General features: G+C 51.4%; 1 long non-coding RNA gene across 1 annotated transcript; it reads left to right on the forward strand.

Annotated features, from left to right (window-relative positions):
• Positions 1–14,210: 14,210 nt before the first annotated feature.
• LOC147647181 (uncharacterized) lies at positions 14,211–22,678 on the forward strand. The gene is made up of 2 exons (XR_015281651.1): positions 14,211–14,960; positions 21,568–22,678. It is a non-coding gene; the product is annotated as an uncharacterized LOC147647181 (long non-coding RNA).
• The last annotated feature ends 2,578 nt before the right edge of the window (positions 22,679–25,256 follow it).

The following is a 25,256-nucleotide window of genomic DNA, read 5'->3' on the forward strand; positions in this document are numbered from 1 at the left end:
GCAATGCTGAGCCAGGCCTGGCTGGGTTGGAGGAAGCAGAAAGGCCAAGCCCTGAGCCCAGGCCTGGCCCAGCAGGGCCTGTCCCTCACGGGTGGCTCGGGGCTCTTTGTGGGGCAGTGGGATGTGAGGGGCAGCAAGGACAAATGCCATAAACCTGCGAGCCCTGCCAGCCTCCTCAGGGAGGGCCGAGGGAGGAGCAAAGACCTTCCTGGGGCTGTGCCCTGGGCCAGGAGGGATTGTGCCAGTGGAGTTGACCCTAAATTTCTTCTCCCAGGCAGCTTTAGGACAAGGAACATGAAGAAGCCAGAGCCAACTCTCAGCCTTCCACAGTCCTCCAGTAGAATCCTGTGTGGGGAGCAGCCTGGGAGCAGGGTTTGTGTGTCAGGGGGGGGGAATTCAGAGCCCTTTTCTCCCCCATGGCCTGAGGATCTGCATTTTCAATGGCCCTGCAGCTGCCAAAGGGGCCTTTTTCACCCAGCTGAGAACAGTTCTGCTGATAGCCTGTCCTAAACCCGTTTTTCCTGCAAATGTGCCAATGAAGCCTGATTTTTTGTAGCCCCAGGTTTTGTGTGCATGCAGGTGTCTCAACTGAAGGGTGGAACACCTCTGTCAGGTAGGAGTTCTCTTTCTCCTGGTGGTTTTTTTGTTGGTTTATTTTTTAAATTATCTCCCCCTGTGAGCCCTGGGCAGAGCTCTGTAACTGTGTGTGACACTTGTCTGTGGCACTGTGGGGGTGGCCAAGGGCACCTTCCCCGAGCTGTGTGCAGAGGAATCCACAGCAGCCCAGGCCGGGGGTGCTCAGTGGCCGCTCAGTTCCGCTGACTGGACGCGGCTCTGGCCGCTTCCCTTGGAGCGTCTCCAGGGAGGGAACGCTGGGGCTGCTGGCCCGGCTGTGCTGTCACTGCCAGGGGAACGCTGGGGCTGCTGGCCCGGCTGTGCTGTCACTGCCAGGGGAACGCTGGGGCTGCTGGCCCGGCTGTGCTGTCACTGCCAGGGGAACGCTGGGGCTGCTGGCCCGGCTGTGCTGTCACTGCCAGGGGAACGCTGGGGCTGCCCCGCTCCTGCCCCACCCCATCAGCTCTGCCAGCGCCTCCAGGGGACGCAAAGGCTGAGCCAAAGGGTGAGAGTTGCACAAGGGGCTGAGCTGGCATCTGGGACCCATTGGGATCATGGAGTGCAGCCCCCGGCCCTGCACAGACACCCCAACAATCGCAGCCTGTGCATCCCTGGCAGCGCTGGCCAAAGGCTCCTGGAGCTGCGGCAGCCTCGGGGCCGTGCCCATTCCCTGGGGAGCCTGGGCACTGCCCCAGCCCCCTGGGGGGGAAGAAGCTTTTGCTCATCTCCAGCCCAGCCCTGCCCTGGCCCAGCTCCAGCCGTTCCCTCGGCTCCTGTCCCTGCTCACCTGGGCAGAGATCAGAGCTTGCCCACAGAAGCTGTGGCTGCCCCTGGATCCCTGGAAGTGTCCAAGGCCAGGTTGGATGGGGCTTGGAGCAGCCTGGGATAGTGGAAGGTGTCCCTGCCATGGCAGGGGGTGGAATGAGATGAACTTTAAGGTCTCTTCCAAGCCAAGGCATTCTGTGATTCTGTGATTTTGGGGGAGATGCTGAAGCTCTGGCTCAGCTTTATCTCAGCAAATGTCTGGAGCCAGCAGCAGCCATGGGTGGGATCATCTCCTCCTCCCTCTCGCTGTGGCTGTAACTCACCCAAGGGCAGTGTCATAAATGAAATTGAAATTTGGACAGCTAGGGCTATTGGATTAACAGCAGTTTAATATCAAGAAAAAAAATTATACAGTTTAGGGAATTGAATACAAGAAAACAATTTAATAAAAGAATACAATTTAGTGGATTGAACAGCAATTTGATATAGAAGGAATACAATTTAGTAAAAGAGTACAATTTAGTGAATATATTCATATATATACATACACATATGTATATATATGTATTGTGATAAACGGGCCAGGAGACCAGCTCCTTTTAAGAAGGCCTTTATTAAGCAGCACAGCTCTGGGGTGGGGGCCCGAGGGGTCGCGCACACCGCCACTGCTCCCACTGGACACCACAGAAGAGGAGGATCCGTGCAGCTCTGTCACTCGGACAGAGCGGGGCCCTCCTTCCTCACGGGAGTCCCCGGGAAGACTTGTTCTTTAGGGCTCGTAGTCTAGGCTGTCATCCCAGTCGAGTCTCCTCGAGGTTACGTCGGCCTCTGGAAAGAAGTCAGGGGACTCCTCTGGGTCTTCCTTGTTAGATGGTGCTGGTTCTATTCCTTCCCTTTTGCGTGGCTCATTGTTTTGGGGTTTTTTCCAGTCTGGGTGCATCCCATAAGTCTCTGGTCTCTCTCGTTTGCATAAAAGTCAGTATGTCATCCTCCTCCTCAGAGCGGTACAGCAACTCGGGAAAGGGATACAATGTGCCATGTGGGAGTCTAGGAGCAGTGGGGGCAGGGCCTGGCTGAACACAGAACAAGAAACACAGGGTACAGCAACTTGGGAGAGGGGGCAGGGCCTGGCTGAACAAGGAACAAGAAATATGGGGTACAGCAATTTGCGACAGGGGTACAAGGTAAGTAAACCTGGGACAGGGGTACAAGGTAAATAAGGAGTTTACAAACAGCAACTGTAACATATTATTCTTAACAATATCCCCCCTCTTATATTTTGATCGGGCTCTAGCCCGCATCAACCATTAACTTCTGGCTCTTGGGAATATTTATCTCTTAATTCTCGATATTGCTCATATATTTCCCTGGCAGTTTTGTGCTCTCGATCCTGACTTTGAGTCTCCATTAACATGATCCTGGCCTGCTTCTTATCTTTTATTTCAGGGATCTGGATGCTTGCTTGTACTGTGGTAGTCACTGTCTTGATTAGGCAGGGGAGTAAACAGGGCAGGAACAAGAAACTTGCAAATGCACAGACAGCAATAAAGACTATTTTTTTCCACCACCCTTTTTTGAAGGACCAAAGGTCATTCCACCAGTCTGAGTTCACCAGAGGAGTCCATTCCTGGGTGCCCACATAAGCTATCTTTCGTATTTCTTTTGAGATGTTTTTGATTACCTCACTCTTATCATCTATCTCTAGGCAACATTCAGAGGAATTAAACTTTCCACAAATGCCTCCTTCATCTGCCAATAGGTAGTCTACCGCCAGCCGAATCTGATAGACTACAGCCCTGGTTTGTGCTAATTGTGTGCTAATGTGGTCTAAAGCAAGGGCAGTTCTGTTTGACACCACTTCTAATACTGCCTGGAGACGGATGATTCGGTTTAACATATAGACTGGGGTACGATACCCCCAGGATCCATCCTGGGCCCACGTGGCCGGTCCATATGTCTTAATTATTTCCTCAGGGGTCCAGATCTTCCCCTTCCATTTCTGATTGCTTCCTAGGTCCATTACATGCCTCCTCTTTCGACTGCCTTTTTTTAAGTCATCATACAAGGGGACTCCCAAGTATGACCCTGATTTCTTAGGTAGGAGGAAAAAAGCAGGCTTTATTATCCCTATTGTGCAGCTTCCTGCCCAATCTCCTGGGAGGTGGGTATAGGCAGTGCTCCCACAAATCCAAAATAAATACTCAGGGGCCTTCCAGAAAGTGTCCTGTGTGTCTGTAGGATGTTCCCAGTATTTTGAGAGTTCTCTTAACCCCCAAAAAGGGTTTATTTATTTTTCTGCGCACTCATACAGTTTGTACCCCTCATGATAAATACACCCCCTTTCCTTTCTCCCAGTGGCCCAATAACTGTTTGGTTCTTGGGGAATCCACCTGCTACCTGAGTCTTTCACAGTCAGGTATCTTTTGCAGGCCATTTTTCCCACAGGGGTTTTGTATCTTCTTCCTGTCCTTTTAATGCATTCTTCCCTAATCACTCTTGCTTTCAGATCCCATTGTTCCCGTCCCCTGTTCCCTGTCTGGGGTTTCTGCTCAGTTAATTTCCACCTTAGAATGTCTAAAGGTGCCAGGCTGATCCCTTCCCAGGGCCAAATATCTGACATCTGGGTGTTCCCACATACCCAACAATTGGTTAAGTTTAACTCTCTGCTGATTCTCTCTATCAGGTCAATGAATAGGTTCTTACCTCGTGTTTCATCCAGATCACCTTTCCTTATCTTCAATTGTTTTTCTTTTATTACATCATTCAGTCCCTCCTGTTCAAAGCAGAGCCAGGATTCTCCTACAGGGCATTCTCCAAGCAGATGTTGCCTAAATGAGGCAGTATTTCTAGTAATCCAATATGTCTTTCCTTCCTCCTGACAGGGTTCCAATTTGGTGTGATCAAAACAGGTGGGATTGATGTTTGTGTGGACCCTCATCAGTGATCCTAGATCACTGTGGATCTAGGGATCCACTGAGGATCATCCTAGTGATCCTCTCCATCATATAGGGGATAGTAGCACTTTGTACATGCTTCTCCACTGTCCCCTATCCCAAGGCTCACCAGCTGGACCAACATCAGTCCACCTAAGAGTCCGGTATGAGCTAGTTTTGTTTTAGGGAGCTTCATGGCTCACCTTCCCTGTTAGCCTCACCCGGTCTTGCCTCTTAGGTCTTTTGGGGGATCAGGAGAGATGGTATAGTCCTTCTCCTCCCACCTTCTTCTTTAATTTAGTTGCCTTTTTGGAGAATGTCCTGTGGGAGAAGTTAATGGGGGGGGGTTTCATTCAACCAACTTTGCTAACATCAAAATATTTTACAGCAACAACCACAAGAACTTTAAGAACACTCCCACTTAAACCAACTCACTCAGCAGAGTTCTGCAGTCTTTGTTTATATTCTTTCTCTCTCAGTCTGTTTCTGGCTGCCTCTTAAGAGTCACTCTTAGACTGGTAGGATCTGTAATGGCAGTCCACTTGGGAGAATTCGTGGGGGATTTTTCTGTGCCTTGTCCACAGTCAGGAGGAGGCGATACTGGTCCTTTTACACGTGAGACGTGAGTCCACCCCTTTTCTTGGGTCCGAATAGCAGCGTGGGTCACCAGCAGAACCTGGAAGGGACCTTCAAATTTTGGGGTTAAGGGGGTGTCTTTCCAGGATTTAATCAATACCCAATCCCCCGGATTGATCTGGTGGATGTTTGTGTCAAGTGGGAAGGTTTGGGGGAGATATCCTCTCTTTCTTAGGTTATTTAGGGTCCTCCCAATTGTCTCTAGGTACTTTTTAGCTATTTCTTCCCCTTCTATGTAATCTCCAGTGCTGTAAGGGGTCATTAGAAAGGGGAGCCCAAACATCATTTCGTATGGTCAGAATCGTGGCCTGGTTCTGATTCTCAGGAGGGCGAGAGGCAAACACTTTAACCAGTTCATCTGGGTCTCAGCTATTAGTTTTGTTAACACATTTTTCAATGTCTTGTTCATACGTTCCACCCGACCCGAACTCTGGGGGTGCCATGGAGTGTGCAGTCTCCACTTTATTCCTAGAGCCTTTACAATGGCCTGTAAGGCTTGGGAGGTGAAATGGGATCCCCTGTCTGAGTCAATGGTATTCACTAGCCCATATCTGGGGATAATACTTTCCAGTATTACCCGGGCGACTTCTTCTGCTGTCTCTTTTTTTGTGGGGAATGCCTCTACCCAATGGGTTAGATGGTCAACTATCACCAATAGGTGTTTATATCCTTGTATAGGAGGCATTTCCGTGAAGTCTACTTGCACACTCTGGAATGGTCTCATGGCTAACTCTCTTCCCCCAGGTTCAGCCTTTCTCATTACTTTCTGGTTTACCTTCTGGCATATTACACACCCCTTTGTTATGGCCTTTGCTAGATCATAAACTCCCAAGCATAAGTTTTCCCTCAGAAAATGATCACACAACCCTTGGGTTCCCCAATGAGTCAGTTCATGTATCTCATTTAATATTTTCCGGGCTAAAGCCTTGTTCAGAAACTTTCGCCCATCTGAGGTTAACCATTCCCCTTGTTCCCCTTGAGACAATTCTAATTTTTTTATTACTTCCCACTCTTTCTTGGTAAATATTGGTTCCTTCTTTCCGTCCTCTTCAGTTACTACCTCATCTAGTTTAAAAACTTTTACTGATTCCTTTGGATCTAAGGCCACTTCTTTAGCTGCTTGGTCAGCAAGTCGGTTCCCTCTGCTTTCTAAGGAGTCTCCCTTCTGATGCCCCTTCGTGTGGACCACTGCAATCTCTGTGGGTTTGGTCAAGGACTCTAATACTGATTTAATCAGCCCTTCATGTGCCAGGTTCTTCCCTTTGGAGTTCAGGTAGCCTCTCTCCTCCCAGATCTTACCAAAGGTATGGACTATCCCAAAGGCATACTTTGAATCTGTATAGATGGTTCCTTTTTCTCTCTCTAGCAAGTCCAGACCCCTCTTTAGAGCATGAACCTCACAGCACTGAGCTGACCAACTGGGGGGTAGTCTCCCTTTTTCTAGGACCTCTAGTTTTCCTTCCCCTACCTCTATGACCACTGCATACCCTGAATATCTTTTCCCCTCCACCACCCTGGAGGAACCATCAGTAAATAGTACCTTCCCATAGGGCAGGGGTACATCTCCCAGATCCTCCCTCACTTTGGTTTGGAGATTTACCAATTCTAAGCAGTCATGTTCTAATTCAGACAGAGGCTCCCCTGACAAAAAAATTGTGCCAGGTTCAGGCCCTTGGAGGTTACTAGCTCCAAATTGCTAGTATCCATTAGGATGACTTCATATTTTAATATCCTGGCATCTGTCAGCCACTGCTGAGCCTTTTGGCTCAAGATTGTTTTTAAATCATGTGGTGTGTGGACTCTGATCTTACCCTGTAGGGTTAGCTTTTGGGCCTCTTCTATTAAAATGGCAGCAGCAGCTATTGATTGCACGCAGGTGGGCCACCCACGAGCTACTGGGTCCAGCAGTTTGGATTGACAGGCTATGGGCTTACAACATCCTCCCCATTCCTGGGTCAGAACCCCATATGCAGTCCCTTCTTCAGAGTTGACAAACAAATCAAATTCTTTTTACTGGTGCTGAGGACAGCTTAACCTTCAGCTGATTTAATTGCGCTTCATCTTCAGCTGTCTACCTTATGGGTTCACAATCAACTAGCTTTTCATAAAGAAACTTGATGCTCTGGGTATATTGTTCCATCCATAGTTTGCAATATCTAAAAAGGCTTAAGAGTTTTCTTATGTCCCTCTTTGTTCTTGGTGCAGGTATGGCTAGAATGCCTGATACTCTTTCTGGGCTCAGTTCTTCTGGTTTTCAGATGCTGGTACAGTTGGGAGCACATCCAAGGATCTTTAGTACCATACCAAGGCCACTGTCCTTGCATCTCTAGTTTGGGCCAAACCTCTATACAGTAATGGATCATCTTGATCCGGTCTAGGCCCTTGGTGGCCTCTTGTGCATCCCAGCAATTTAACGTTTGCCCTAATGGGCTATCGGGGGGAATGGTTCTGGTGGCCTCTTCATTCCCCTTGGGACCTACTCTCTTACTTAAACACTGTCCCATTGCTCCTCCTATCTCTGGACCTTCACTTAAAACTTACGGTGCCTTTTCCTGAATAAAACTGGAACTGACAGACAACACAACTTCTAACCAACTTAAAACTGGCTCTTACTTAAATTAAACTTTATAAAGGTGCTCCTACTCAAACTAAAAATTTCTAATGACGGACAACTGACCTTTCAAACTTCAACAAAAACTCACACTCTAGGAACTCACTCTCTCCTTTCACACTAGGGAATACACTCAATCTTCTCACACAGGAATCCACACCCTTTCTTACACTCGGCCGGCCTTCCACTCACACTTTGAATTTTCTGGGGCTTGCAGTCTCCGCTTGCCCCGGGGGTTAGGTCCCAGCGGGGCTTGCAGGTTCCGCTTGCCCCTCCCTACACCCCAATCCCGTTCCCCTCGCGCCTTGCCTCCCTGACCCCCTTGCCAGCGAAGACTATGAGCACTCCTGGGTCGACGTCAAGGGGACCCTAGCACTAGACGCTCCTGGGACCTTCCCCCGTCCCTGTCTCAGTGCCGTCCACAAGATTTGGTCAGCAGGGCTCACCCCGGAACCCCCTGCCCCTCCGCTCCCTGACTATCCCCCTTCCCCAGTGAGAATAGCTTCTGCGCGAGGGCTGACTGTAAGTGAGTGGTGGGAGAATTCCCCCTTGCCTCCTAGCCGCTCCGCCCACCAGGGAATGGCTTCGGCTAAGGGATGCGTGAGTGTATTACTCTAGCTGCCTCGCCCGCCCGCGCAGACTACCTGCCCCTGTGCTCTCCGGCAGCAGGTTAACGACCTCCCTTCTCAGGAACCCCCTGAGCCGAGACTGAGCCGCGACAACTAGAGCCTTTCAGCACGTCCTGTGTCACAGACCCTGGGAAGCGAGGGCCCTTCGCTGACCGCCTGGTGCCGGTAGGGCCTGGGGACCCCCAATTCCAATTCCCCGGTCAGGTCGTCTGAGTACCCAAGCGGGGGGGGTGTGTTCACTCACACCGAACCTAGGCACCCCCACACACCACCCCGGGAGTTACCTAGATTGCCTGCGTGTGACTCTCACTCACCTAGGCCTTCCACACGCCCGGAGCAGCCTAGGCCGTTTAGCCCTTTTCAGTAGAGGGGCCTACCCCTATGTGCGCCACTCACTCTCTTAGGTACCCTCTGCGCACTCAGAGGGGGGCTTTTATCCCCAGGAGACGCCTCACTCGTTTCTCTGGGCCCAAGTGAGCCTCTTTCGCTTCCTGCCGTTCCCGGCCGGCCCCCTCGCGGGAGTCCGGAACCGCGGTACTGGGCAGTCCGCACTCGCCCCCGGGGTCTGAGCTGCCAGCCCCCGTCTCACTCACACATCCACTCACTCGCCTCCTACTCCCGCCACCGGTGGCTTACCCAATCAGGCGCTCTTCTACGATGTCGATCCCAGGCTGTTCTTCTGGGTCCGGTATAGCCAGCTGTCCCTTGGAGGCCCAATAGTGTGGGCAGCTGTCCCGTCCCTGGTCCTCTTCAGGGCGTGGCTATCCCGGACGAGCCCTCAAGCTGTGATAAACGGGCCAGGAGACCAGCTCCTTTTAAAAAGGCCTTTATTAAGCAGCACAGCTCTGGGGTGGGGGCCCGAGGGGTCGCGCACACCGCCACTGCTCCCACTGGACACCGCAGAAGAGGAGGATCCGTGCAGCTCTGTCACTAGGGCAGAGCTGGGCCTTCCTTCCTCACGGGAGTCCCCGGGAAGACTTGTTCTTTAGGGCTCGTAGTCTAGGCTGTCATCCCAGTCGAGTCTCCTCGAGGTTACGTCGGCCTCTGGAAAGAAGGCAGGGGACTCCTCTGGGTCTTCCTTGTTAGATGGTGCTGGTTCTATTCCTTCCCTTTTGCGTGGCTCGTTGTTTTGGGGTCTTTTCCAGTCTGGGTGCATCCCATAAGTCTCTGGTCTCTCTCGTTTGCATAAAAGTCAGTATGTCATCTTCCTCCTCAGGACGGTACAGCAACTCGGGAAAGGGATACAGTGTTGGCATGTGGGAGTCTAGGAGCAGTGGGGGCAGCGCCTGGCTGAACACAGAACAAGAAACGCAGGGTACAGCAACTTGGGAGAGGGGGCAGGGTCTGGCTGAACAAGGAACAAGAAATATGGGGTACAGCAATTTGCGACAGGGGTACAAGGTAAGTAAACCTGGGACAGGGGTACAAGGTAAGTAAGGAGTTTACAAACAGCAACTGTAACATATTATTCTTAACAATATCCTGGGACAGGGGTACAAGGTAAGTAAGGAGTTTACAAACAGCAACTGTAACATATTATTCTTAACAATATCCATAAATTCTCATGCATATTCATACATTCTTCTTAGGATCTTTGGTTTACTTCTGTTTAGTTTTCTCTTGCCCCCTTCCCAATAGATCTATCTTCTTGGCGCCAATGAGATTTACATTTCCTGATAACAGAAATGCAATAAATTCCTCCCCCAGAGTTCTGGTCACTGCTGTCTTCATCTGGATAAGATAGTTTCTGAATGTAGGGGGCATCTCCAGCTATCTTTTGCAGTCTTTGGGTTATACAAACTAAAGCAGTTTTTGTTTTAATACTATGCCAAAGCTTAACATATATGTATTATACCACTATTTCAAAGTTTCATCAATAACAGAAATAAAGGAAACCATATTAATACAACAAAATTTTCTAATCTTATACATGCAAGATTCCTTTTAATATTTGAGAAAAGCCAATAATATGATATGCATTTATAACAGTGTGAATGTAAATCACTACACTCAGTCAGGGAGAACTGCACCTCTCTTCCTGAGTCTCCAAGCCCGTGTCTGTTTTCCTTGCCAAAGCTGCGTTATCAGCTTACTGCTGTGCTGCCACCACCCAGAACAGGACCCTCTGTCCCTGAAAGTGCTGGCCCTGGTGTCTGGACAGGACTGAAGGCAGGACCCTCCTGCCAAGGCAGAGCTTGAGCAACACCTTTGGGCTTCTGCTCTGGGGTCTGGCTGGTACCAGCAGCACTGGCACAGCTGCTTGGCTGGCCACAGCCTTGGCTGGGCAGGCAGCAGTCGGGCTTGGGGAACCCACCTTGTTATCTTTATTTTTTATTTTTAAAAATTAGAATATTTTTGAAATATTTAGAATTATTTTTAGTACGAAGTAATCCCCAAATGTTTCTTCTCTTTTGCCATATTAATAACATATTTTTCAAAGTAGTTTTAGAATTCTGGAACATTTTTTCCACTTCTGCAATTAAACAGGAAATTGCATTTAATTGATAATATTTACTCTAAGAGGGATTAAGACACACTGTTGAGGGTTAGGTGTCCCTTTTCTTTTTAGTTCTGGCTTGCCTGTGGAATTTTTACCCATTAGTTGGGGAGACAACCTAACTGTGGGTACTTGGTGGGTGCTTGACAAAAGACAAAGAGTTTGGCCGGGCCCAGGGGGGGAAGGGGGCAGGAAAAAGGAGGATGGCGACAGTTTGGGGGGCTTTCTTCAGCTTCAGAGGACACTGGGCGCAGAGCTGTTACGGTGGGGAGAAGGGAATTTCGCCATCACCCAGACGGAGCTGCTGCTTTTTCTCCTTCTCCCCTCTTTGTTGGTGGCCTCACACCCCCTGTCCTGCTGGGACGTGTGGCAGTGCCAGGCACCGCCGCGGAGCTGCTGATCCACCTCAGCCACCGGCCCAGGATCTCAGCTCATCCCTGCTGTTCCAGCTGAGTGTTCCTCAGAGCCCTGCAGGAGCACCGGGACTGCCCGCCCGAGGGGGTTTGTGAAAACAAAGCCTCTCCTCCATCCCTTCCTGTCTCAGCAGAGAAAGCTGTCACAGGGCCCCTGGTTCTGTTTTCTTGCTAATGCTGTAGTTATTGTTGTTTGTTTGCCTGCTTATACTAGTAAAGAACTGTTATTCCCATCCCCAGATCTCTGCCTGAAAACCCCTGAAAATTGATTTCAGAATTATAATAATTCAGAGGGAGGGGGTCTACATTTTCATTCCAGGGGAGGCCCCTGCCCTCCCTAGCAGACACCTGTCTTCCAAAACAAAGACAGATGGGAAGTTTCTCCATCCTCCTTACCCTTGTGGGGCCAGGAGTGCTCTTGGTTCCTCATGCTCTTTTTGTGGGGCCTTTTGTGTCTGTGCCCCTCCGACTTAGGGGGACAGGGGATATTTTCTGCCCCCTTTCTGCTTCTGGGAAGCCTGTGCGGGCTCTTTGTCCCTCTCTGATTTGGGGGTTGCCAGTGTTGTCACCATCCCAGCAGCCCCCGTCTGCTCTTTGCCCTTTGCCAGGCCAGGGGTGTTCTCTGTCCCCCTGCAATTTGTGGGGCTGGCACAGGCACAATTCCCCTCCTCTTTGGGGGGGCTGGCAGTCTCCCCTTCCCCCTCTGACTTGGGGGATGCTCTGGGCTACATCCATCTCTTAGTTTGGGGGGGGCAGGTATTTATCTCCCTTCAGTTTGGGGGGCCCGGGGATCGTCTCCATCCTCCTCCAGTTTTGAGGGGCCTGGGAGTAGTCTCTGTCTCCCACCGATTTGGGGGGACTGGTGCAGGCTCCACCCCCCTCTGATTTTGAGGGACAACCTGGAGGAAAGGCACCAAAAGCTTGACAAAGTCTGAGGGGAACACTCTGATTACCCCTTTTGCTAAGAGGTTCCCTTAGCTGAATTTGCTATCCAGGACAAAAGTTCCAGGCCCGCAGTGGGTTTTGGGTTGTTTTATTTCCTGGGCCCTCAGTCCTGCGTGGGACACGGGAACTGGGTGCTGCAGAGGCTGCACCAAGGCATCAGAAATGCCTGCCCAACACCCAAGGGTGGTAGAAGATCTGCTCCAGCACCGGCCGGTCCATGGGGTGCTTGGACAAACTCCAGCAGATCAGATGTTTGCACTCTGGGGAGAGAAGGCAGAAAGCGGCGCTCACTTGCAGAAGGCTCCTGCCCAGCTGCTCCCGGCGCCTGCAGAAGCCGGGCCACGCTGCGTGTGCTGGGAGCTGCCCTTGGCGGGAGAGCGGCACGGCAGGACAAGCGTCCCCTCCTTCAGCCAAGCGTGCCACACCCAGCCTGCCACGGGCCACCTGCTGCAGCCGGCCCTTGAGGGCACATGGACGTCCCACGCAGCTGCGGGAGTGCCGGGCTGGGCTGCGCGGTGCCACCTGCCAAAGCCTGCCTGCTTCAGGCCACGTACCAACCTGGAGAGACCTCCTGCGGGAAGAAGAGCTGCCCCAACACGGTGTCACGCTCGTTCTCGAAGGGCAGGAACCCGCACACCATCTCCAACAGCAGCACGCCCAGGGACCAGATGGTCACTCCATCGCCGTGGTAGCAGCGCAGGCCGATCCACTCGGGCGGGCAGTACGTGCGTGTTCCTAGGGGAGACGGGCGGCGCTGCTCAGGCGCAGGCTGCTGCCTTCCAGAGCCTGGTGCCAGCCTCCTGCCAGAGGCAGGGGCTGCAGCCATGGCCACAACTTCCCCCCAAGGCGTGCCTGCCTCCCCCTGACAATGGGCCAAAGCCAAGAATCCATTCTGCAAGGCTGACAACGCCAGCGGAGCAGCCCAAGGCCTTGTGGGCCTGCCAAGCCGAGGACCCAGGGCCCGGCTTTTGCAGCCCCTTTCTGTCGGCAGGGCCGGCAGCCGGCTCCTGGGGCACAGCACCTGCCCCGTGCCACAGGGCAGCCGGCAGCCGGCTGAATGCCGCACCCCGCGGCCCAGGAGGGAATGGGGCTGTGCAGTGCCTGGCACTGGGAGCAGGGCCCGCGCTCTGGGCTCACTGGCACACTGTGTGAAGGCCCGCTCCTGGAGGAAGGTGCCGCAACCGAAGTCGATCAGCTTCATGTCGCCAGTCTCTGGGTTGACGAGGAGGTTCTCTGGCTTGATGTCCCGGTGCAGGACGCCGCAAGCTGTGCAGTGCCATACGGCCTCTCTTAGGGATGGAGGCTGTCAGAGATAGCGGAGGCTCCTGGCACCATGGACGTTCTCTGACCGCCTGAGCTTCTTGCACGGACGGCGGGTCTTCTCTGCTGTGCCATCCTTGCAAGGCTTGAGGCTCTCCCAAGGATGGTCAATCTTGCTGGGAGCAGGCTCCTGAAGGGATGGCGGCTTCTGGAGAAGCTGGGCGAGCCACAGCAGGGCAGGTGGCCTCACCTCATCAGCTTCTCCAGTTCTTTCCACAACACCAGCCACATCCCAAAGTAGAGCGGTACAGATGTCCCATTGTGTGCCCAGTGCCGGATCATCCCTTCCTGCAGCTCTTGGGCCACTGCCATGCAGGGACCGCAGCTGCAGGAGCTCTCCAGAGGGCTTGCGGGAGCACCTGGCCACCGGCGAGGGGTGGCCCGAGGACTGGAGAACCTGGGAGCCTCAGGGGCTGCTCGGTTCCTCCATGGGCCTCTGGGCCTAACCCTGGGGCGCTTCCTCGTCTGCCGCCTCCGTGGTTGCCAGTGGCCACCGGCCCAGCAGCCAGCCACAGCGGCCAGCAGCAGGACAAGGGCAGGCATCAGGACACCACCGTCACCCATGGCTACGGCACGTCCCATGGCGACTGCACTGGCAGCTGTGGGGGCTGGCCCGGTTTATATAGGGCTGGCGTGGTGATGTCACAGTGCTGTGGCCAGGACAGCTGTGTGACATCACGGCCCTGCATCACACCAGAGCTTAACCCCTTTGTGACATCACGGCCCTGCATCACCCCAGCCCTCACCCGTTCCATGGGATCCAGGAAGGGGCTCCCTGTGGGCACTCGAGCACCCTCTGGAGCAGAGGAGAAGTGTTAAGAATAATATGTTACAGTTGTTGTTTGTAAACTCCTTACTTACCTTGTACCCCTGTCCCAGGTTTACTTACCTTGTACCCCTGTCGCAAATTGCTGTACCCCGTATTTCTTGTTCCTTGTTCAGCCAGGCGCTGCCCCCACTGCTCCTAGACTCCCACATGCCAACACTGTATCCCTTTCCCGAGTTGCTGTACAGTCCTGAGGAGGAAGATGACATACTGACTTTTATGCAAACAAGAGAGACCAGAGACTTATGGGATGCACCCAGACTGGAAAAAACCCCAAAACAACGAGCCACGCAAAAGGGAAGGAATAGAACCAGCACCATCTAACAAGGAAGACCCAGAGGAGTCCCCTGGCTTCTTTCCAGGGGCCGACATAACCTCAAGGAGACTCGACTGGGATGACAGCCTAGACTACGAGCCCTAAGGAATGAGTCTTCCCGGGGACTCCCGTGAGGAAGGAAGGCCCAGCTCTGCCCTAGTGACAGAGCTGCACGGATCCTCCTCTTCTGCGGTGTCCAGTGGGAGCAGTGGCGGTGTGCGCGACCCCTCGGGCCCCCACCCCAGAGCTGTGCTGCTTAATAAAGGCCTTTTTAAAAGGAGCTGGTCTCCTGGCCCGTTTATCACAGCTTGGGGGCTCGTCCGGGATAGCCACGCCCTGAAGAGGACCAGGGACGGGACGGCCGCCCACCCTATTGGGCCTCCGGGGGACAGCTGGCTATACCGGACCCAGAAGAACAGCCTGGGATTGACATCGCAGAAGAGCGCCGGATTGGGTAAGCCACCGGTGGCGGGAGTAGGAGGCGAGTGAGTGGATGTGTGAGTGAGACGGGGGCTGGCAGCTCAGACCCCCGGGGCGAGTGCGGACTGCCCAGTACCGCGGTTCCGGACTCCCGCGAGGGGGCCGGCCGGGAACGGCAGGAAGCGAAAGAGGCTCACTTGGGCCCAGAGAAACGAGTGAGGCGTCTCCTGGGGATAAAAGCCCCCCTCTGAGTGCGCAGAGGGTACCTAAGAGAGTGAGTGGCGCACATAGGGGTAGGCCCCTCTACTGAAAAGGGCTAAACGGCCTAGGCTGCTCCGGGCGTGTGGAAGGCCTAGGTGAGTGAGAGTCACACGCAGGCAATCTAGGTAACTCCCGGGGTGGTGTGTGGGGGTGCCTAGGTTCGGTGTGAGTGAACACACCCCCCCCGCTTGGGTACTCAGACGACCTGACCGGGGAATTGGAATTGGGGGTCCCCAGGCCCTACCGGCACCAGGCGGTCAGCGAAAGGCCCTCGCTTCCCAGGGTCTGTGACACAGGACGTGCTGAAAGGCTCTAGTTGTCGCGGCTCAGTCTCGGCTCAGGGGGTTCCTGAGAAGGGAGGTCGTTAACCTGCTGCCGGAGAGCACAGGGGCAGGTAGTCTGCGCGGGCGGGCGAGGCAGCTAGAGTAATACACTCACGCATCCCTTAGCCGAAGCCATTCCCTGGTGGGCGGAGCGGCTAGGAGGCAAGGGGGAATTCTCCCACCACTCACTTACAGTCAGCCCTCGCGCAGAAGCTATTCTCACTGGGGAAGGGGGATAGTCAGGGAGCGGAGGGGCAGGGGGTTCTGGGGTGAGCCCTGCTGACCAAATCTTGTGGACGGCACTGAGACAGGGACGGGGGAAGGTCCCAGGAGCGTCTAGTGCTAGGGTCCCCTCGACGTCGACCCAGGAGTGCTCATAGTCTTCGCTGGCAAGGGGGTCAGGGAGGCGAGGCGCGAGGGGAACGGGATTGGGGTGTAGGGAGGGGCAAGCGGAACCTGCAAGCCCCGCTGGGACCTAACCCCCGGGGCAAGCGGAGACTGCAAGCCCCAGAAAATTCAAAGTGTGAGTGGAAGGCCGGCCGAGTGTAAGAAAGGGTGTGGATTCTTGTGTGAGAAGATTGAGTGCATTCCCTAGTGTGAAAGGAGGAGAGAGTGAGTTCCTAGAGTGTGAGTTTTTGTTGAGGTTTGAAAGGTTAGTTGTCCGTCATTAGAAATTTTCAGTTTGAGTAGGAGCACCTTTATAAAGTTTAATTTAAGTAAGAGCCAGTTTTAAGTTGGTTGGAAGTTGTGTTGTCTGTCAGTTCCAGTTTTATTCGGGAAAAGGCACCGTAAGTTTTAAGTGAAGGTCCAGAGGTAGGAGGAGCAATGGGACAGTGTTTAAGTAAGAGAGTAAGTCCCAAGGGGAATGAAGAGGCCACCAGAACCATTCCCCCCGATAGCCCACTAGGGCAAATGTTAAATTGCTGGGATGCACAAGAGGCCACCAAGGGCCTGGACCGGATCAAGATGATCCATTACTGTATAGAGGTCTGGCCCAAACTAGAGATACAAGGACAGTGGCCTTGGTATGGTACTAAAGATCCTTGGATGTGCTCCCAACTGTACCAGTATCTGAAAACCAGAAGAGGCTCAAGTCCAGAAGAGATCAGTTATGCAGCCTTGTGGCTGAAACAAAGAGCAGACACAGAGATGGTGAAAGTATGTAAGTTGAAGGAAGAGAAGGGGGAAGGGAAAGAAAGTAAGAAGCAAGAAAAAGAAGCTAGCGAAACAGGTAGTAAATGGGACCCCCTAGATCATCTACCCCCTCCTCCTACATACCCAACAGCACCCCAGACTTCTTCACCCAATTCCCCGACCTTTTCCCCTTCTGCATCACCCCCACAAAACCCTTGTACACCCGATTCAAACCCTTTCTGCCCAAACCAATCCCCCTCCACATCTTCAGCTTCCTCTACTATCCCGATACCCTTTTCCTCAATCCCACCACCGTTGGTGGCCCCAGTCCTTTCTAATCTACTTCCTATCTCCCCCTTACCTCCAGAAACCCCTACATCAGACCAAGTTTCTTCTCCCTCGCCTAGTACTGTCCCTTTGCCCCCTCCCAACTGGGAGCTGAGTACCCCCAAATTTAATACCAATCCTCCTCCTCCTAACAACCAGCAGCTCCCTAGGACTCCCACCCCTAGTCAAGAACAAGATTTTGGAGATGGACCCTACTGTCACACACGATCTAAGACAACTAAGCTCCTTCCCCTGAGAGAAGTCCCTATGGGAGGAGTAGCTGGAGGGGTAGGGTCTGTCAATGCCCCATTGACAGCTTCAGAAGTCCGGGGATTCAAGAAAGAGCTAGGGAACTTAGTTGAAGACCCAGTAGGGATAGCCAACCAGGTAGACCAGTTCCTGGGTCCAAATACTTACACCTGGGGGGAGTTAAACTCTATTTTAAACATCTTATTTAACCCTGAAGAGGTAGCCATGATCCGTACTGCGGGGATACGAATCTGGGAAAGGGAGAATAGATCAGGACTCCCAGGAGAATATAAACTCCCACAAGTAGATCCAGGGTGGGATCCTAACAGGGAGGAGGGAAGGCGGAACATGAGGGACTACAGGTCCCTAATAGTGAAGGGTATTAAGGAATCAGTTCCCCGGGGTAATAACACAAAACTAGCCTTTGATGGGACCCAGGAGAAGGACGAGACTCCAGCCACCTGGTTGAATAGGTTGAGGAGAAATTTTCAGCTGTATTCAAACATAGACCCTGACAGCCCTGAGGGCCAGGTGTTATTAAAAGTGCAGTTTGTGACTAAGTCCTGGCCTGATATCAGGAGGAAGCTTGAAAAACTAGAGGACTGGCAAGAAAAGGGGATCAATGAGCTATTAAAAGAAGCTCTAAAAGTCTACTTGAGGAGAGAAGAGGAGAAGACGAAGACAAGGACAAAGCTCATGGTGGCGGTGGCCCGGGAGATTGTTAGGGCAGACAAGGATCAGACAGATAGGAATCAACAAAGTGATGGAAAGCCAAAGTCCCAGTTTGAGGGAGATAGGAAGAAATCGGTTATGTCTCCATGGACCAACCCTAGGAACTCTCGAGTGAGTGGGAGGTGTTACTACTGTGGAGAGACTGGACATCTCAAAAGAGACTGCAAGAAATTATCCCTGGATGAGGAAATAGCTAGAGAGCAGGATGTCATGGAGAAAATCTTAAGGGGAGAGGAAAGTCGTGATTAGGGGTGTCAGGGGCTATATGTAATAGGGGACCCGATGAAACACCGAGAAGAGCCCCTGGTAAACCTTGAGGTAGGTCCCCAGAGTGAGGAAGTAGAATTTTTAGCAGACACGGGAGCAGACCGTTCAAGTTTGAACAAGCTCCCAACTGGAATGTTTTTAAGCAACAAAGTTTGTGAAGTGTCAGGAGCTGAGGGAAAACCCTTCATGGCTCCTGTGATAAAAAATGTTGAAGTGAAAGGAAATTCTCGGCAGTGCTATGCAGACTTTGTGTACCTACCAGACTTAGAGACTAACTTGCTGGGAAGAGACTTGCAGGTACAACTGGGAGTGGGAGTAATACCAGTGAACGGAAAAATGGTGGTCCATATGATGAAGCTAACAACCAAAGATATAGAAGAGAATAACTCTGAGGTTTGGGCGGAAGAAGGGAAGTTTGGATATTTAGATATTTCCCCAATAAAGATTGAAATCCAGAAGAAAACCCCTCCTATCAGGATCAGGCAGTACCCAATGTCCCTAGAGAGCAGAAAAGGATTGGCCCCAGTTATTGATCACCTGCTGGCAGAAGGCATTTTAGAGCCATGCATGTCCCCCCATAACACCCCGATTTTGGCTGTTAAAAAAGCAGAAGGGAAGTACCGGTTAGTCCAAGACCTGAGGGAAGTGAATAAGAGGACTGTTACCAGGCACCCAGTGGTGTCGAATCCATACACCCTCCTGAGTCAAGTACCCAATGAACATGTTTGGTTCACAGTTATCGATCTAAAGGATGCATTCTGGGCATGTCCCCTAGCAGAAGAATGCCGTGATTGGTTTGCCTTTGAATGGGAATATCCTGAAAAGAAAAGAAAACAACAGCTAAGGTGGACTCGGTTGCCTCAAGGCTTTACAGAGTCTCCGAACCTTTTTGGGCAAGCGTTAGAAGAATTACTGAGCCAATTTGATCCCGAAGGTGACATCCAAATTTTACAATATGTTGATGATCTCTTGATATCAGGGGAAGATCAAGACAGGGTAAGAAAAACCAGTGTGCGGCTGTTAAACTTCTTGGGGACCAAAGGGTTAAGGGTGTCCCGGAATAAATTACAGTTTGTAGAGCCCAAAGTCATTTACTTGGGACACATAATAAGACAGGGCAGTAAGGAACTGAGCCCAGAGAGAGTATCAGGCATTCTAGCCATACCTGCACCAAAAACAAAGAGAGACATAAGAAAACTCTTAGGCCTTTTTGGATATTGCAAACTATGGATAGAACAATATACCCAGAGCATCAAGTTTCTTTATGAAAAGCTAGTTGATTGTGAACCCATAAGGTAGACAGCTGAAGATGAAGTGCAATTAAATCAGCTGAAGGTTAAGCTGTCCACAGCACCAGTTTTAAGCCTGCCTGACCTAAAGAAAGAATTTGATTTGTTTGTCAACTCTGAAGAAGGGACTGTATATGGGGTTCTGACCCAGGAATGGGGAGGATGTCGTAAGCCCATAGCCTATCTATCCAAACTGCTGGACCCAGTAGCTCGTGGGTGGCCCACCTGCGTGCAATCAATAGCTGCTGCTGCCATTTTAATAGAAGAGGCCCAAAAGCTAACCCTACAGGGTAAGATCAGAGTCCACACGCCACATGACTTAAAAACAATCCTGAGCCGAAAGGCTCAGCAGTGGCTGACAAATGCCAGGATATTAAAATATGAAGTCATCCTAATGGATACTAGCAATTTGGAGCTAGTAACCTCCAAGGGCCTGAACCCGGCACAATTTTTGTCACGGGAGCCTCTGCCTGAATTAGAACATGACTGCTTAGAATTGGTAAATCTCCAAACGAAAGTGAGGGAGGATCTGGGAGATGTACCCCTGCCCTATGGGAAGGTACTATTTACTGATGGTTCCTCCAGGGTGGTGGAGGGGAAAAGATATTCAGGGAATGCAGTGGTCATAGAGGTAGGGGAAGGAAAACTAGAGGTCCTAGAAAAAGGGAGACTACCCCCCAGTTGGTCAGCTCAGTGCTGTGAGGTTCATGCTCTAAAGAGGGGTCTGGACTTGCTAGAGAGAGAAAAAGGAACCATCTATACAGATTCAAAGTATGCCTTTGGGATAGTCCATACCTTTGGTAAGATCTGGGAGGAGAGAGGCTACCTGAACTCCAAAGGGAAGAACCTGGCACATGAAGGGCTGATTAAATCAGTATTAGAGTCCTTGACCAAACCCACAGAGATTGCAGTGGTCCACACGAAGGGGCATCAGAAGGGAGACTCCTTAGAAAGCAGAGGGAACCGACTTGCTGACCAAGCAGCTAAAGAAGTGGCCTTAGATCCAAAGGAATCAGTAAAAGTTTTTAAACTAGATGAGGTAGTAACTGAAGAGGACGGAAAGAAGGAACCAATATTTACCAAGAAAGAGTGGGAAGTAATAAAAAAATTAGAACTGTCTCAAGGGGAACAAGGGGAATGTTAACCTCAGATGGGCGAAAGTTTCTGAACAAGGCCTTAGCCCGGAAAATATTAAATGAGATACATGAACTGACTCATTGGGGAACCCAAGGGTTGTGTGATCATTTTCTGAGGGAAAACCTATGCTTGGGAGTTTATGATCTAGCAAAGGCCATAACAAAGGGGTGTGTAATATGCCAGAAGGTAAACCAGAAAGTAATGAGAAAGGCTGAACCTGGGGGAAGAGAGTTAGCCATGAGACCATTCCAGAGTGTGCAAGTAGACTTCACAGAAATGCCTCCTATACAAGGATATAAACACCTATTGGTGATAGTTGACCATCTAACCCATTGGGTAGAGGCATTCCCCACAAAAAAAGAGACAGCAGAAGAAGTCGCCCGGGTAATACTGGAAAGTATTATCCCCAGATATGGGCTAGTGAATACCATTGACTCAGACAGGGGATCCCATTTCACCTCCCAAGCCTTACAGGCCATTGTAAAGGCTCTAGGAATAAAGTGGAGACTGCACACTCCATGGCACCCCCAGAGTTCGGGTCGGGTGGAACGTATGAACAAGACATTGAAAAATGTGTTAACAAAACTAATAGCTGAGACCCAGATGAACTGGTTAAAGTGTTTGCCTCTCGCCCTCCTGAGAATCAGAACCAGGCCACGATCTGACCTTGGTGCCTCCCCATATGAAATGATGTTTGGGCTCCCCTTTCTAATGACCCCTTACAGCACTGGAGATTATATAGAAGGGGAAGAAATAGCTAAAAAGTACCTAGAGACAATTGGAAGGACCCTAAATAACCTAAGAAAGAGAGGATATCTCCCCCAAACCTTCCCACTTGACACAAACATCCACCAGATCAATCCGGGGGATTGGGTATTGATTAAATCCTGGAAAGACACCCCCTTAACCCCGAAATTTGAAGGTCCCTTCCAGGTTCTGCTGGTGACCCACGCTGCTATTCGGACCCAAGAAAAGGGGTGGACTCACGTCTCACGTGTAAAAGGACCGGTATCACCTCCTCCTGACTGTGGACAAGGCACAGAAAAATCCCCCACGAATTCTCCCAAGTGGACTGCCATTACAGATCCTACCAGTCTAAGAGTGACTCTTAAGAGGCAGCCAGAAACAGACTGAGAGAGAAAGAATATAAACACAGACTGCAGAACTCTGCTGAGTGAGTTGGTTTAAGTGGGAGTGTTCTTAAAGTTCTTGTGGTTGTTGCTGTAAAATATTTTGATGTTAGCAAAGTTGGTTGAATGAAAACCCCACCCATTAACTTCTCCCACAGGACATTCTCCAAAAAGGCAACTAAATTAAAGAAGAAGGTGGGAGGAGAAGGACCATACCATCTCTCCTGATCCCCCAAAAAAAAACCTAAGAGGCAAGACCGGGCGAGGCTAACAGGGAAGGTGAGCCATGAAGCTCCCTAAAACAAAACTAGCTCATACCGGACTCTTAGGTGGACTGATGTTGGTCCAGCTGGTGAGCCTTGGGATAGGGGACAGTGGAGAAGCATGTACAAAGTGCTACTATCCCCTATATGATGGAGAGGATCTAGGATCACTGATGAGGGTCCACACAAACATCAATCCCACCTGTTTTGATCACACCAAATTGGAAACCTGTCAGGAGGAAGGAAAGACATTGGATTACTAGAAATACTGCCTCATTTAGGCAACGTCTGCTTGGAGAATGCCCTGTAGGAGAATCCTGGCTCTGCTTTGAACAGGAGGGACTGAATGATGTAATAAAAGAAAAACAATTGAAGATAAGGAAAGGTGATCTGGATGAAACACGAGGTAAGAACCTATTCATTGACCTGATGGAGAGAATCAGCAGAGAGTTAAACTTAACCAATTGTTGGGTATGTGGGAACACCCAGATGTCAGATATTTGGCCCTGGGAAGGGATCAGCCTGGCACCTTTAGACATTCTAAGGTGGAAATTAACTGAGCAAAAACCCCAGACAGGGAACAGGGGACAGGAACAATGGGATCTGAAAGCAAGAGTGATTGGGGAAGAATGCATTAAAAGGACAGGAAGAAGATACAAAACCCCTGTGGGAAAAATGGCCTGCAAAAGATACCTGACGGTGAAAGACTCAGGTAGCAGGTGGATCCCCCAAGAACCAAACAGGTACTGGGCCACTGGGAGAAAGGAAAGGGGGTGTATTTATCATGAGGGGTACAAACTGTATGAGTGCGCAGAAAAAGGAATAAACCCTTTTTGGGGGTTAAGAGAACTCTCAAAATACTGGGAACATCCTACAGACACACAGGACACTTTCTGGAAGGCCCCTGAGTATTTATTTTGAATTTGTGGGAGCACTGCCTATACCCACCTCCCAGGAGATTGGGCAGGAAGCTGCACAATAGGGATAATAAAGCCTGCTTTTTTCCTCCTACCTAAGGAATCAGGGTCATACTTGGGAGTCCCCTTGTATGATGACTTAAAAAAAGGCAGTCGAAAGAGGAGGCATGTAATGGACCTAGGAAGCAATCAGAAATGGAAGGGGAAGATCTGGACCCCTGAGGAAATAATTAAGACATATGGACCGGCCACGTGGGCCCAGGATGGATCCTGGGGGTATCGTACCCCAGTCTATATGTTAAACCGAATCATCCGTCTCCAGGCAGTATTAGAAGTGGTGTCAAACAGAACTGCCCTTGCTTTAGACCACATCAGCACACAATTGGCACAAACCAGGGCTGTAGTCTATCAGATTCGGCTGGCGGTGGACTACCTATTGGCAGATGAAGGAGGCATTTGTGGAAAGTTTAATTCCTCTGAATGTTGCCTGGAGATAGATGATAAGAGTGAGGTAATCAAAAATATCTCGAAAGAAATACGAAAGATAGCTTATGTGGGCACCCAGGAATGGACTCCTCTGGTGAACTCAGACTGGTGGAATGACCTTTGGTCCTTCAAGGGAGGGTGGTGGAAAAAAAAATAGTCTTTATTGCTGTTTGTGCATTTGCAAGTTTCTTGTTCCTACCCTGTTTACTCCCCTGCCTAATCAAGACAGTGACTACCACAGTAGTCACAAGCAAGCATCCAGATCCCTGAAATAAAAGATAAGAAGCAGGCCAGGATCATGTTAATGGAGACTCAAAGTCAGGATCGAGAGCACAAAACTGCCAGGGAAATATATGAGCAATATCGAGAATTAAGAGATAAATATTCCCAAGAGCCAGAAGTTAATGGTTGATGCGGGCTAGAGCCCGATCAAAATATAAGAGGGGGGATATTGTTAAGAATAATATGTTACAGTTGCTGTTTCTAAACCCCTTACTTACCTTGTACCCCTGTCCCAGGTTTACTTACCCTTGTACCCCTGTTGCAAATTGCTGTACCCCATATTTCTTGTTCCTTGTTCAGCCAGGCCCTGCCCCCTCTCCCAAGTTGCTGTACCCTGTGTTTCTTGTTCTGTGTTCAGCCAGGCACTGCCCCCACTGCTCCTAGACTCCCACATGCCAGCATTGTACCCCTGCCCTGAGTTGCTGTACCGTCCTGAGGAGGAAGATGACATACTGACTTTTATGCAAACGAGAGAGACCAGAGACTTATGGGATGCACCCAGACTGGAAAAAACCCCAAAACAACGAGCCACGCAAAAGGGAAGGAATAAAACCAGCACCATCTAACAAGGAAGACCCAGAGGAGTCCCCTGGCTTCTTTCCAGGGGCTGACATAACCTCGAGGAGACTCAACTGGGATGACAGCCTAGACTACGAGCCCAAAAGAACGAGTCTTCCCGGGGACTCCCGTGAGGAAGGAAGGCCCAGCTCTGCCCTAGTGACAGAGCTGCACGAATCCTCCTCTTCTGCGGTGTCCAGTGGGAGCAGTGGCGGTGTGCGCGACCCCTCGGGCCCCCACCCCAGAGCTGTGCTGCTTAATAAAGGCCTTTTTAAAAGGAGCTGGTCTCCTGGCATGTTTATCACAGGTGCACAAAGACCTTCCCGGCGCTGTGCTTGTTTGTTTCTTTAAATTAACTCCCCCTGTGAGCTGTGGGCAGAGCTGTGTAACTGTGTGTGACACTTGTCTGTGGCACTGTGGGGGTGGCCAAGGGCACCTTCCCCGAGCTGTGTGCAGAGGAATCCACAGCAGCCCAGGCCGGGGGTGCTCAGTGGCCGCTCAGTTCCGCTGACTGGACGCGGCTCTGGCCGCTTCCCTTGGAGCGTCTCCAGGGAGGGAACGCTGGGGCTGCTGGCCCGGCTGTGCTGTCACTGCCAGGGGAACGCTGGGGCTGCTGGCCCGGCTGTGCTGTCACTGCCAGGGGAACGCTGGGGCTGCTGGCCCGGCTGTGCTGTCACTGCCAGGGGAACGCTGGGGCTGCTGGCCCGGCTGTGCTGTCACTGCCAGGGGAACGCTGGGGCTGCTGGCCCGGCTGTGCTGTCACTGCCAGGGGAACGCTGGGGCTGCCCCGCTCCTGCCCCACCCCATCAGCTCTGCCAGCGCCTCCAGGGGACACAAAGGCTGAGCCCAAGGGTGAGAGTTGCACAAGGGGCTGAGCTGGCATCTGGGACCCATTGGGATCATGGAGTGCAGCCCCCGGCCCTGCACAGACACCCCAACAATCGCAGCCTGTGCATCCCTGGCAGCGCTGGCCAA

The sequence above is a fragment of the Cyanistes caeruleus genome, unplaced genomic scaffold (assembly GCF_971803275.1).
Source record: "Cyanistes caeruleus unplaced genomic scaffold, bCyaCae1.hap1.1 HAP1_SCAFFOLD_65, whole genome shotgun sequence".
Lineage (NCBI taxonomy): Eukaryota > Metazoa > Chordata > Aves > Passeriformes > Paridae > Cyanistes > Cyanistes caeruleus.